The sequence below is a fragment of the Pezoporus flaviventris genome, unplaced genomic scaffold (assembly GCF_033815535.1).
Source record: "Pezoporus flaviventris isolate CSIRO_AGI_PZ_B2104156 unplaced genomic scaffold, CSIRO_AGI_Pfla_v1 ptg000031l, whole genome shotgun sequence".
NCBI classification, from domain to species: domain Eukaryota; kingdom Metazoa; phylum Chordata; class Aves; order Psittaciformes; family Psittacidae; genus Pezoporus; species Pezoporus flaviventris.
Genome location: NW_026892579.1, coordinates 65,445,723 through 65,460,695, shown reverse-complemented (window position 1 = coordinate 65,460,695; position 14,973 = coordinate 65,445,723). Strand labels below are relative to the sequence as shown.

The 14,973-nt window shown below is 48.6% G+C and overlaps 2 protein-coding genes across 6 annotated transcripts in view; one reads left to right on the top strand and one right to left on the bottom strand.

Moving 5' to 3' along the window:
- The window catches only part of BCL11A (BCL11 transcription factor A), a 73,876-nt gene that overhangs the window by 22,382 nt on the left and 36,521 nt on the right, over positions 1-14,973 (bottom strand). The window lies entirely within an intron of this gene.
- Positions 4,043-14,973, top strand: part of PAPOLG (poly(A) polymerase gamma) — a 141,221-nt gene continuing 130,290 nt past the window's right edge. The window contains exon 1 of the mRNA XM_061461635.1: positions 4,043-4,046. The gene's annotated coding sequence lies outside the window, so the exon portion shown is untranslated. The remainder of the gene's footprint in view (positions 4,047-14,973) is intronic.

The window sequence follows — 14,973 nt, the reverse complement described above, 5'->3', positions numbered from 1 at the left end:
ACCCATCCCATGGGGATGCCTTTCCCGAATTCACTGATGCTCTCCAAGTAGAAAACACTGATAATACATAACACAGGGCAAATATCAACATAAAGCAACCACTGAACAAAACGAGGCTTGTTTGGAAATGCAAGGAAATGAGTGGAAGTTACAGCGACAACCCAAAGGCAAGTTGACAGACCCGCAGTCAAACAGGGAGTCAGCAGCAGACACTAGAAAATTAACTCTCAGGAACAGTCTAGCATTGGCAGGGAAATGAATGAGATGATCTAAGAGATATTTTCCACCTCTAATAGGATTTGATGATGATTTTGCATAGGCTTTTGTGCTTGCCTGGCTTTTGATAAAGGCATGGTGTCTCTTTTCAACCCACATGCAAGGGAGAGATTAATAAGTTGCAAACTCGGCCCACCTCGGCTATAAATGGTTCCTGTGCCTATAGGGGAAATAAAAAGCCAAGCTATGACTGAAAAAAAACCACAGTGAACTGAGTGCAGTTAATGCTTTTACACCCAAATCCTCAGTTATTAAAGGATTTAGAAAGCAGAGAAAAATTTTCCTCCAGCATCCAAAAAAAGCATCAATTTAGTAGCCAGATGGGGCAGCGATGCACAAACCGTGGCCAGTTTAGGAGCACTGGGTTGAGACCTGATACAAGGGGGAATGGGATGGCTCCAGCACATCTTGCTGGTCACTTCTGCCCTATGCAGGAGAAGGGGACAGAACCATTGGCAGCTGAGGACAGCATCCATTTGGGAAGACCTGGCCTGGAGACTTTTGCCCGCTTATGACCTTGGATCAGCAGAGGATAAAACCAGAGGAATGGCCTCGGAGGATGGATTAAGATAGCACTGGTGGTAAAGAATGAAATGGAAACAGTTTTAAGCCTACAAAACTGATTGTAGAGAATCCCATCTTTTAGCAAGATAAGCATTTCCTTACAGGAAAATGCAATTAAATGTTGTAACTGCCAGCGCTGAGATACCAGTAACAGATAGCGATAAAAAACCCCTAACCTCACCTGATTAGGTGAATAATCCGTGTAGTCTATAGGGTCATATCACGACACCCTTTCTGGGGACAAATGCCCCCTTACTCCATGGACTGTTTCACTGTTATTTTTCAGCAGGAAGATTTAGGGATCCAGGCCCTTTAGCACCACTGGGACTAAAAAGTCTGAGCCTTGCTGATGTCTGACCCTTGTGTTGGGACAAATGAAGGTGGTTGCCACTGTCCTGCTCTTCATCCATGAGTTTTCCTTTTCTGACTCTTCACCTCTTTGACAACACATTGGATAAGGGAGCTGGGACCTCCATCATCCATCTGGCTACACTAGCAAAGTCACCACACATGCTGCTGGACATCCTGATGCAGAGAAGGACATGGGGTACACTGTGACCTACCAGCAGCACCTCTACATCCACACAGCTAGGACAACTCACTGAGGAGCCACATGCCAGCCCCTTGCTGCTGCTACTTGCACTGCAGCCAGGTCTGGTGGCCACCACAGGGGACCAGAGCCCCTTAAGAGCACAACACTGCACCCAGAGATAATGAACCAACAGTTCCTGCCCTTGGAGCTGGCAATTATCATCAGCGCTATTATAACCTGATGAGAGGGGCTGCCAGTTTAAACAGGCGACTGCTCCGACGCCAGCGCTTCCCACTCATCGGGCTTAAGAGTGTTAAATATTTCAGCAGGTAAACAGCAGAAGTCACAATCCCATTTGCTGCCACGTCTCGTAGTGCTTTTGGAAACCACGTTTGTGGCTGGAGGAAAAGAAACTGGCCTCACGTCATTTTCTTAGCAAAAAATACAGTAAGAGAGCAATAATGTTAAGAACAATTAACACCCAAATGTTGCACTTAATTGCATTTTAAGGTGTGCTTTGCAAATGGATGTTAATGCCATGAAGGCTGTACGGGCAGCGGATGCATTGCCTGTGGTCCCATAGGGGCGTTTTCCAGCTGCTTACCTCCGGGTCCTCAGTTTCTCAGGGATGGGAGCACTTTCCAACCAGCACCAGTGAGCACACAGCTCACACCTGCCTCCTCCAGCATCTCCTATACCCCACACATCTGCACTCAACCACCGGTGCTCCCCCGGAAAGGGTGCTGGATGCCACAGTGATGGGCAGCAGCTCCATAAAGGATGTAAAAGTCCTTGAGTCATCACTACCTGAACACGCTATCAGAAAACACCCCATACACGGCAGGCTGGGAGGTGGCTGTGTATATGGCAGGTCTGAAATTGCCATCAGCTTCACCTCGATCCTCTCCCAATGTCCTTGGCCACCCAGTTAAGATCTGACAGCATTTGAAGATGACAGTGCTTGAGGTAATGGGACAATGCCGTAACAGGATTACAGGAAATGTGAAAGAAAGGACATCCGTACGTAATGTCATTTAGGTAATGTCATCTACGAACAGGTTTTGCTGCCATTTTTGCTGACAAAGAAGTCAGTCTCACTTTATACAATTCCTATTAAACTCTTTTATTGCCCTAAATAATTTACTTCTTCCTGAAAGAAAAGCCTTTTAGACGCATCGTCACAAATACTGGGCCCATCTTTCTCATTGGTCCGAGGTGGGGTATCCTGGGGAAGGGAAAGCAACAAAAACCAGCACAAGGCAGAAGGACCCAAGGGCTCCCCACCACCCTCCCAACCATGCTGCAGCACCCAGACTTCGTTAAGATCCTCGCAATTAATTTCCACCGGGCTATTTCCTCCCCGCGCCCTTTTCTCCATCAGTATTCCCTTTCAGTCCCACCGCAGCTGCCCCCGAAACAGCTTCCTCATTGTCCCCCCAACCAGAAGTGGTGTATGTGTGCCAAGCAACTGACCGCAAACAAAAGCTTGTTTGACCAACCCTTGTTCCGAAACAAAACCCCGGCTGGAGAAGGAAATCCCGCAAAGGAGGGGGGATGGATGCTGGGACAATTTGGAAGGCGAGCCTAGGCACGCTCGCCCCCGGGGACTCACATTCTTCATCAGACAATGGTGTCTGGCCTCCTCATTCACTGCCCAGCCTCCCACCCTCCCAAGAAGATCCCACCCCCCTAAAAGCTATGGTTATTATATAGTCTGATAAGCAGGAGGGATGCTGTTAAATCGAGCCCGCAATCATTTCACACACTGCCCGCAGCAGCTCATGGGTAGAGGGTGGACAATAGAAGAAGCCTCTAAAGGACTTGGGGAACTGTTTGTGGAGCTAAAGTTATTACTAGGAAATACAGCACAAGAAAGACAAGGAACTACTGAAGAGGGTCCAGGAGAGGCCACAAGGATGATCAGAGGTCTGAAGCATCTCTCTTTGAGGAGAGATTATAGGGGCTGGGCCTTCGTCTAGAGCAGACTGAGAGGGGATCTCGTCGATACAGATCGGTATCTCAAAGGTGGATGGCAGGAGGATGGGGCCAGGCTCTTTTCAGTGGTGCCCAGAGACAGGACAAGGAGCAATGGCCACAAACTAAAACACAAGGAGTTTCACCTCAACCATGAGGGCGGCAGAGCACTGGAACAGCCTGCCCAGGGGAGTTGTGGAGAAATTCCAAACCCACCAAGGAACATTCCTGTGTAACCTGCACTAGGTGGCCCTGCCTTGGCAGGAGGTTGGACTAGATGATCTCCAGAGGTCCCTTCCAACCCTAATTGTTCTGTGCAATACTGGGATAAGTCAATTCCTTCTATGTTGGATGGTGAAAATTCATGCCCATTGGGGTGGCTGTAACTAGAGAAAAGGCAGCAACAGGTCCCACTGGCTACCTTTCCTTGGGGAATATTAACTCCTTCGGAGCAAAATGCCCCTTCCAAACTCCCCAGCCTTGCCTTAGGTGACTCCTTCCCCTGAGCCTAGCAATAAGCTGTTAGGGAAAAGCCAAGCCCTTGCCCCCTACACATCTGCCTGCCATTGGCATGTGAAGCTACCGATTAGAGGAACCACCCTCGCTGGGCAGGCAGCCCCCTCCCTCGATAAGTACGGTTGGAAACCACAGGAGTTGCACAGGCCATGACCATCTTATCCGTTAATGAACAGACGTGCGTGTCCGCGCCACGTTGAGCAACGTTGACATCTGCCTGTTTAGGCAATGCACTGGGCAGCAGCAGCTGGGGTTGTGGCCGGCGGGGTTTGCCGGAGGGTCCCCATGGGCTTTCATAGGGGTAGGATACCACTGCCTGCCTGTCTGTCTGCTCAAGCACATGTTATTGCTGGGAGATGCTTGTAATGCAATACAGATACTTCAGAACTCCTTACCAAGTCATAATACCTGGCCATTGAATGGCATGTCCCAGATCAATCATCACTGAGCTGTCCACAGGAGCACACCCCACCAGGTAGAGACATAGCAACCAGCTAAAGCAGCTCTAATCCTTCCCCCTGCACCCACTCTCTAATCACCATCTAAGAAAAGCTTTTGCTGTGATTAAAGGCAGTTTTCTAAAGCACGTTGACCATTTCAGTGCTGAGACCACGCATGGTGTTTAACAACTGCTGTATGTTTGCAAGTGTACGTATACACCTTTTATTTCTACCCACAGAAGTGCTTGGGCAGGTGCTGTAATAAGGTATAGGACAGGAGTACACAGGGACAAACCACAACACTGGGATGTGGATTTTGCACTGTTCATGGACTGCCACAGCCACAGCCCCAGTGATGGGGCTAAATGCCAGTCCATTGCTTTTGGAGCAAGGGACTGTCTACCAGACACTGTCGACCTGCCTGTTTTGCTGCTGTCTGAGCTCTACAGAGATCCCACCACCACTGAGACTGAGCCCTGGAGGACACTGAAATGGGAGCCGAGGGGCAGAACCTGTCCCCTTGCAGCACCTCCCTGCTCACTTCAGTAGGACACATGAGTGATGAGGATCACACCAGTGCAGGCTGTAACCAGCTGCAGGGCTACACAGGCAGTGACGTGCATGTGCCTTGTGCTGTACATCCATGTTTTAAATCAGTTTTAAGCAGCTGTGCACCTACTTTCCCATCTTCTCTAAAGCTGAGCTTATAAAAGCCCTCCAAACCAGTGTGACCCTACAGCCACCACTTCTGTCACTCAAGATGAGGATGTCCCATACCACTACACCCATCCAGAGAGGGACAGAACTACTGCTACTAGAGGAAATAGCAAAGGGGACAGAGGACCACTTCAAAACCTGCACACTCCAGCTCTGCTGCCTGTGAGACACCAAACAAAATGCTTCTGGTCCATGGAGATACACTATACATTGAGCAATACACTGCACAGACTGTTTCTTCCTGGTTTTGTCGCATTAATAATGGTACCTTACACTTGCCCACAGCACTTACTGTTTCCTTCTGCCTCCTCTGAAGCTGGGATGCTGCAGTTGCAGAGCACATCCCTGCTGGAAGCTAAAAGAGAGGCTGCCAGGGAAACACATGCAGCCTTCCTGAGCCAAGTAGGCATTCTTAAGCACAACCCCACTGCTTCCAGAAAACAAGCCTCAATCATTCTTGCCCTGGAAAAGCCTCTCTGAGCACAGAGCTGCCCCACAGCAGCAGCAATAACTCTGCTCAGAGCGAGGGAAGCAACCCCATCCCATCACTGTATCCAGGCACAGCAGCAATCTGCATCTCACGGCCAAAAGAGATGATTTGACATAAGGTGTGCAGGTGAAAATTCAGGAATAGAGCTATTCCTGTTAGAACACAGTCAGAAAAACAGGGTTAATGCCTTTGTTATCTGGCTCACCACATTGCTGCGTCATGCGTGGTCCAGCCAGTGATACTGGCCAGTCAGGCGAGCAGGGATGCTACAGGAGCAGGGCCAACACAGCAGTCCCACCAATTACACCAGCCACCATGGAAAACGTGGCTTTATTCCTTTACCAGGAGCATCAGGAGGCAACTTCTCCCTCCCTGACTCACTCAATTCTTTTCGGTACTGCATACAGTTCTGGTGTCCCCAACACAGGAAGGACATGAAACTGCTGGAGCAAGTCCAGAGGAAGCCATGAAGACAGGCTGAGGCACTCATGACTCATTTATAAATCACACACCATGGTTTGGTTTGTTTGATTGGGGTTTTTTCACTTTAAATACCGTCAGGCAGAAATTCCACAGCAATTTGCTTTGTTTCTTTGATCGTGGGATTCCTTCTCTTTCTCTGGGGGAAAACATGCCCTAAAAACAAATGCTGCACTGGAAGTAAAGAGCCACTCCTTTGAAACCTCTGGAGATACACTCACAGATCTTGGAAGACACACACTCACCCTTAAAAACCAGCATCATTCTGAGCTGTGATGCTGAAGGACACCAGCAGCCCTGGATTCATAGAAACAATAGTGGTTTGGGTTGCAAAGGACCTTAAGATCATCCAGTTCCAACCCCCCTGCCATGGGCAGGGACACCTCACACTAAACCATCCCACCCAAGGCCTCGTCCAACCTGGCCTTGAACACTGCCAGGGACGGAGCATTCACAACCTCCCTGGGCAACCCGTTCCAGTGCCTCACCACCCTTACAGTAAAGAACTTCTTCCTTATATCCAATCTAAACTTCTCCTGTTTAAGTTTTAACCTGTTACCCCTTGTCCTGTCACTACAGTCCCTAATGAAGAGTCCCTGCCCAGCATCCTTATAGACCCCTTTATTATCATCTGGAATAATCCCCTTGGCCTCATGGCAGCAAGTGGTGTGAGCCTTGCCTGTACAGATCTGACCTGAAGTGGGACTGAAGTCCCATTTTCAAGGATCCCATAATTCCATGGCTCCAAGAAAGCTTTAAGAACCACAAATGCAATGAGAATCACCATCATCATTCTATGATCAAAACACGCAGAGGGGCAATGCCAGGCTACCTACCTACATGGGTATTTGGATTAACTGTGCAGAAAAGGCACAAGATGACTTTTCTTCTATGCCTAGTCCAAATCCATTTACATCTGCTCTGCACCCACCTGCACATGAGCCACCACAGCCTCCTAATCTCTTCTTCTAGGTGATGAGTGTCATTTTCCTATATGGGGCTGAGCACGATGCTCAGTCATAGAATCATAGAACGATTTGTGTAGGAAGGGACTCTAAAGCTCATCCAGTTCCAACCCCCTGCCACGGGCAGGGACACTTTCCACTAGAGCAGCTTGCTCCAAGCCCCTGTGTCCAACCTGGCCTTGAACACTGCCAGGGATGGAGCATTCACAACCTCCCTGGGCAACCCATTCCAGTGCCTCACCACCCTTACAGTAAAGAACTTCTTCCTTATATCCAATCTAAACTTCCCCTGTTTAAGTTTTAACCCATTACCCCTTGTCCTATCACTACAGTCCCTAATGAAGAGTCCATCCCCAGCATCCCTATAGGCCCCCTTCAGATACTGGAAGGCTGCTATGAGGTCTCCACACAGCCTTCTCCAGGCTGAACAGCCCCAACTTTCTCAGCCGATGTCTTCATACAGGAGGTGCTCCAGTCCCTGATCATCCTCGTGGCCTCCTCTGGACTTGTTCCAACAGTTCCGTGTCCTTTTTATGTTGAGGACACCAGAACTGCACACAATGCTCCAGGTGAGGTCTCACACGAGCAGAGTAGAGGGGCAGGATCACCTCCTTCGACCTGCTGGTCACGTTCCTTTTGGTGCAGCCCAGGATACAGTTGGCTTTCTGGGCTGCACGCATCAATAGGAACCCTTCCACAATCAACTGCAGACTTGGGGTCAGACCCAGCATACCTGGATAAGGTGGGAATCTGCAGCCTGGCATTAAAACATGGCTCTCAAACACAGCAGGTTCCCTCTCCACCACCCTTTGCAGGTAGCCCTCAGCTTGTTCAGCCCACAATCTCCCTCCAAGCCAGCCCTGTGCCACATGATTGCATGAATTCAATGCTAAGCCTGAACTAATATAGCCAGGCTCTCTGCAGAGCTTATCAGCTCAGGCTGGGTGCTCAGCACCTACCCTGCTCCCGGCTGGGCGATGGCAGGGATCCAGCCAGCTCCAAACACAAGCAGGAGCTCGCTCACGTCCGCTGGCAAAATGCATGCGAGCCATAAGAAGTAGAGCTTGGGAAGGCTGGAAATGTGACAGCTTTTTGTGTTGGAATAATGCGATTCAAAAAGACTATGGGGACTGTGTAAATATTTGTACAGACACTCATCGCCGTGGCAGGCAGATACGGGGTCCCCCTGAATCAGCTGAGCTGCTTCAAGTCCTCGCCTCCATTTCCAGACGTCTGCTAACCAAAAACCCAACGTTAACCATCCACACAAACCCTCTGTTTATATACAGTCTCCATCCACTTGCTGGGCGGCAGAATAAAAGCGGGATCGGATTCCCAGCCCACTAACGGAACATGAGCAGGATGTACATTTTAGCAAGGAATTAATTAATTATTAAGGAAAGGAATGTTTGTGCTTTGCCATTGTAATTAAATACTCTCATTCAGCTCTCAGCCTTCAGAAATTAGTATTACATTTTATAGTCCAGTTTGGGGTTTTTTTCTTGAATAAGGAAATACTTTCACACTGAATGTTTCATTTTGTGCTGGCTCAGAAAAGGGAGGGGAAGGTCTCTTAATATTCATGCCCATTTTCCTTTCTAAACAATTACAACTACTTTTGTTCAGCAGCATGTACAGTTTTCACTGTGAAAAGTCCTCTGCTGTTTCTGCTCGATTACAAGCTCCAACCTGATGAATAAAGCTGGTCTCATCACCCTTCCTCATGCAAGCGGGTGCCTCACTCTGCACTTAACACTGCTGCTATTTCCATCCTCGTGAGCTAAACCACTAGGTACCCATGATAAGCATCTCTCGTCTAAATCAATAGGCAAACTCAGTCAAGGAAGGACATACCCACAGCACAAGGACTGCAACCACCAACCCCAATGAAGGACTAGCTTCTAATCCCTTTACTCAAGGTCCACTGGTCCCAGCCAGCTGCTCATGGAAAAAAAGGCAGCAGAATCCATCCCTCAGTCTCCATGAAATAGGTAGAAGACACATGGGATTACTACTAACTTGGAAAGAAAGCACCCAAGACATAACATAATTCTACCACTAGATTTTATCACTTTTACTCACAATGAGCAAATACCTGGGGAATCACTGCGCACAGAGCTTCTCACCCACTCAGAAGGAAACCAGACCCAGCTCCACCACCTGGGTAATTACCCACCGGACCAAACGAGCTTCACCTGCTTCACCCTTCCCAGAAAATGAAAACCAGTGCAGCTCAGGTTCAGGGATTTCACTTTAATCCTTTCTTTACCCTCGGATGGACGCGCGCAATCGCTTCGCTTTGCCGTCCCCTGCCATCGCTGATTTAGCTAATGCTCCGCTCCAGCAGGAAACATCTTAACTCTGAAGATCTGATGATTGCCCCAGCAATCAGTTGTTCAAATAGTTGAAAATTAAGACTATTGCACACAAAGTAAATTAAGTAATTTTCTACCCTCCTAGGGTCTCCCAAGTCTATCAGATTTCACACAACTGGTATGTCATGCTGCCTCATTACTGTAAAGAAAATACAGCTCCATGAGTCCTTTAAGTGGACTGCCCTCAGACTCCAGGGAAAAAAGAACCTTTGCAAACACAGATCCCGCTGCAGATGAAACAAAGAGCAGAAGGCGTTTGGCAGAGCATGTTTATCTGTTTCCATGCTCAACTCTCATGCCTTAGGCTGCGTAACTCTTCAAGGGACTCTTCATCGGGGACTGTAGCGATAGGACAAGGGATGATGGGTTCAAACTGAAACAAGGGAAGTTCAGGTTAGATATAAGGAAGAAGTTCTTCACTGTGAGGGTGGTGAGGCACTGGAACAGGGTGCCCAAAGAAGTGGTGACTGCTCCATCCCTGGCAGTGTTCAAGGCCAGGCAAGACAGCGCCTTGGGTGACATGGTCCAGTGTGAGATGTCCCTGCTCACGGCAGGGGGGTTGGAATTGGATGATTTAAAGGTCCTTTCCAACCCTAACTATTCTGTGATTCTATAACTCTCTGCAAACCCCAAAAGGGTGTAGGCAGCCATTCTCCATGGCACCAACTTTATTGACAGTGATGGCTTTGTTGGCAAGGTTGCCAGCAGAATCAGTGGTGATGGAAGATGCCCTCCAATGTGAAAAGACTTCAGCTGATCCTAAAGCATGCACCACTTCAGCATCCTTAATACAGCAGTCCTACCTCTCAGTCTCCTTCCTAAAATACATAAGCAAGGCAGCTTTTAGGCCATGACTGATCACTTTTAAATAAACCTTTTGAACTCAGCCTGCAAACAATCCTACCACAACACTATGGGATGCTCTGTGAGCGTTAGCCATTAACACAAGCCTTCTGCACAGGGACAGTGCTTCCTGCCGCTCCCTGGATCCCTTCCACCCTGGCTGCGGCATCTCAGAGAGGTTTTGTTCCCAAGCCCAAACAAGCTGGAATCATTCCCAAGCATTTGGAAACCTTGAGCCCAGCAATAAGCACTCGGCATTATGGTAATCACCTGGTGGTGGCTGCTGCAGCTTCAGTTTGGCGTTGAGACTTTCATTGAAACCCTCTGGTTTGGGACTATTTTCTCTTTGCAGCAGAAGCTCTCCCTGGTTGGTCACAAGAGATAAATTTTGTAAGACCAAACTGAAATCAGTCACTTATTTTCAGTTAGAAAGAGAGGGGAAGGGAAAACCCCACTGACAAGAGCTTTTTAAGACAGTTTAGTCACAAGTTACCAAATGAGGGGACAAACGGCCACCCCACCTTCGCATGCAAATCAAGCCCTCAAAGAACCTGATCTTCACACTTTGGTGGGGAAAGCAAGAGGAAAATGAAAGCAAATGCTACCTACAGTTAAATATTTCTGTATGTGCTTCAAAGCATGTCCAATAATCACTTTGTGCTGTGTTTCTTCAGCAGAAGCCAGCCCATGAGGCTGGGTCCCACCACCTAGGTCCATTAGGACATAAAGGGAACCCACCTTTAATCTAAGAGATTTTGAAGAAACTGGAGCTATTGGGTTCTTCCATCCTGGGGGTTTCTATAAATTCTGACTTCCCAAAAACGCCATCCATGACCACGACTCCTCACACACATCTCTTTACCTACCAATTCCTCTGGTTTGTGCAAACAGGGACCATGGCATCCCCTTCAAGGGACTGAGGAGTGGGGGTCCATTTCTTCTCCCAAGCAGCAGGGGACAGGACAGGAGGAAACAGCCTCAGGCTGCATCAGAGTAGGTTTAGACTGGATATTAGGAACAATTTCCTCCCCAAAGGGTGCTCAGGCATTGGAACAGACTGCCCAAGGAAATGGCTGAGTCACATCCCTACGGATATTTAAAAGACCTGCAGATGTGGCACTTAGGGAAATGGTTTAGTGGTAGCCTTGGCAGTGCTAGGTTAAGGGCTGGACTCCATGATCTTAAAGGTCTTTTCCAACCTAAACAAGTTCTATGATTCTGCTCCTCCAGGCTCTGTCTGTACTCACATCTCACCCCAATTCCAACCATTAGCAAAGCCACACTCATGAAAAGCTCTCACAAAGGCATGGAAATCTGCCTGGATCAGGAAGCTTCACCAAGTCTCCACAACCAGAAAAATCCCTTCCTTTCATCTATGTGTGTGCTTTGCATTAGCACAGGTGCACCACTGGCTGTATCTACATCAGCATTTTCATCTCGAGAAGATGCCCCAAGTTGGCCCCACTTGTGTTTGGGTTCAGTGTGAACTTCTATCGGGTGCTTTGCAAGGGAAACCAAGCAGAAGGCTGCACCCGCAGCGTTCCAGACACGCTCCAAGCCCTGCTGCAGGCACAGGAGCCCAGAGCAGCGACAGGTCCTGCAGGCACTCATGGACGAGTCTGGTGGGGACATTTGGCTCAGGCCACCATAGCACAGCGAGGATGGGGTAGAGCTCCCAAGGACAGCGTCTGGGATCTAATCCCAGGTGTACAAAAGGCCCCAGGATGAAACCTGGGTTCAAGTAAAGCCTGAGTAGAAAAGCTACACGCTGGAGAAAGCAATGAGTAAGACTGGGTGAAAGAACACAGCTATTACACAGTCATCTGCTGATGCCTTGGGTCAGAGAAGGGCAGGCTGCCCAGAGGGGTTGTGGATGCATCATCCCTGGAGTCATTCAAGGCCAGGGGATGGATGTGGTTCTGATCTAGTTGAAACATCCCTGCTCATTGATGGGGGATTGGACTAGATGGTCCCATCCAAACCAAACTATTCTATGATTTGTGAAGGTCTATGGTGACCTGGACCTGCACAGTTATTCCTGCTTGCCCCTAGGCCGCTGCCTCAGCCATGCCTTGTCTAGGGATGAGTATTAGGGGAGATAACCAACTCAGCAAAGGTGTGATTTGGGGAAAAAACCCACACCTCAGTTACCAACCCAACCCAGATAAGCACCGGGGAGAGGCATTGAGTCCTCACACACACAAGTACATGTACAAAACAGATGGAAACATCCCAGTGTTGAACCCAGTGCATTTTCCCTGCCTTGTCTGCAACACAAGAGCCTGAGAAATACCAGAGGCCTTCTTGCCACCAGCTTATTTCCAAACACTTCCCACCACCTAGGTGTTCAGGTCTTGCAGATCCCCCTTTTCCTCCTCCATCCCTCCCAGCATGCAGGAACCCAAAAGGAGATCGCCCACCGTGGCACAAGAATGTTGCACAAGCTGCGACTTCCTTCTGGCTACCCCTTATCTATCCTGAGCCCTGATAAAAATCAACCTATGACCTCCTGCTCCTTTTATTTATGCTATTTTGTTCCTTTGAAACCACACTCGCTCAGCCCTCCGGATCCTATGAGGGAGCTGCAAAGATCCCAGCCCTACTCCTGCTAGAAATGCCGGGATTTGAGTATTTTCCTTGGAAACGGGTGCGTGCGGAAGCTGCCGGTGTAAGCAAAACCCACCGGTGCCAGAGCAGTTTCTCCCGTCCTTTTCCTCCCCAAGCCTGCTATTCTTGGGCACCGTCAAACCGAGGAATTTTCCCTCTCCCTCTCCTGACAATGCGCTGTTTGAAAGTGTTTATGCTGAGGATTAAATCCCCATCCGGGCTGGAGAGCGCTGGTTCATTCACAGCTCTGCTCTTCCTCCGAGCTGGCTTCCGAAGGCTGTTCTGCAGCTCCCTGGCTGGGGAAGGCAGCCCACAGCCAGAACCTGCGGGTACAATCCGGTACGGCAGCCGGGAACTCACTCAAGGAACAACCAAAAGGGCTCGGTTTCAGCCAGGCTAACACTCTGTCCACGTTGGCTAACGCACGGCTCCCTGCCCTCCTGCAGCGCGCCGCCTCACCCCTTATCTCACCATCAGGACTCATATGGGTTGTTGTTCTGACCCCAGTGCACCCGATCAGGCCATGCAGCCGCCCAACCACGTAACTCCCCATGAGCTCCTGCTATGGGAAGAGGCACACACAGAGGTTTGTGCCAATAGCAAGGATGGTGGCCAGACCTAAAGTGCCCGGGTCCTCTTCATCAGGGACTGTAGTGATAGGACAAGGGGTAGTGGGTTAAAACTTAAAGGGGTAATGGATTAAAGCTTATTTAGGTTGGATATAAGGAAGAAGTTCTTTACTGTGAGGGTGCTGAGGCACTGGAACAGGCTGCCCAAGGAAGTGAATGCCCTACCCCTGGCAGTGTTCAAGGCCAGGCTGGAGAGGACTTGGAGCAAGCTGCTCTAGTGGAAGGTGTCCCTGCCCATGGCAGGGGGTTGGAACTGGATGAGCTTTAAGGTCCCTTCCAACCCAAACCATTCTGTGATTCTATGACTCTATGCCTGCAAACACACACACATCAGTACTCATGAAGTACCCCATTTCTCCCTCAAAAACACTTGATGGAGTTTCATTTCCTCACCACGAGGCTCGAATAACATACTAAATGCCAAGATTTATACGCAGACACTTATAAATATATCCCATTATAGCCTCTGCAACACCACATTTCAACCTAAACATTCAATTAATGTAATTAAATTGCTACCTGGCGGTATTATCTAATTTCACTTCGGATCTGTGCTATTGAAAAGCATGTGTCTTTTAGCACTCCGACTGGCAAGACATGTGATAAACAGACCTATAAACATGTTGGCTCAACCGAGCTGTTTAAAAATAAATTAGCCAACTATAAAAATAAACAGTACCATACATATGTACTCAATTATGAACTAACTCTAATTTTTGTTCTGAAATACTGTCTTTGACCTTAGTCATAAACAAGCGCTATTAAAAAAACATAATATCTCAACAGACAGAAGGGCAGGGATTAAACGCTCATCGAGCACAGCAAAATGCAAAATAAGGGATGAAAAGAAAGAAGAAAGAAGAAAAGAACGAAGAAAAGAAAGGAAAAGAGGGGGGAAGCTCGCCCGGGATGAAAAGCAGGAACCTACACCCATCGCAAGCGTTTGTGTTGGTTAAAGCTGCTTGGATTTGAGATGAAGAAGTTAAAACTGAAGTGCCTATGGTTAAAAACCTTGTAAGGTCTAGAGGAAGGAAAATAACATTACAGCTTGTGGCATGGCATTGGGAGGGAGGGCACTGTGGGTCCTTGGCTGCCCAGGTATGCAAGCCCTGCTACTGCCTTGCAAGAATTCAGCCATGCAAAAACACATGGCACAACGGTGGGAACCATCCTCATATCGACTACAACAGAGCAGAGGGGGTAAACAGACAAACGGTGTTTTTAAGGCTATAGAGCAGCATCCAGGACATGTTTGTGCCATGTATCTATCACTCGTGTAAAAAAAAGAACAAGGCACCATGCTATGGCTGCCAGCACCGTTGTATTTTCTTAGGGGATGATGGAAAGTTGATGCACAAAAACTTAAACAAGGGAGATTTTGGTTAGATATAAAAAGCTCTTCTCTGTGAGGGTGCTGAGGCGCTGGCACAGGGTGCCCAGAGAAGCTGTGGCTGCCCCATCCCTGGCAGTGCTCAAGGCCAGGTTGGACACAGGGGCTTGGAGCAAGCTGCTCAAGTGGAAGGTGTCCCTGTCTGTGGCAGGGCTTGGAGCTGGATGAGCTTTAA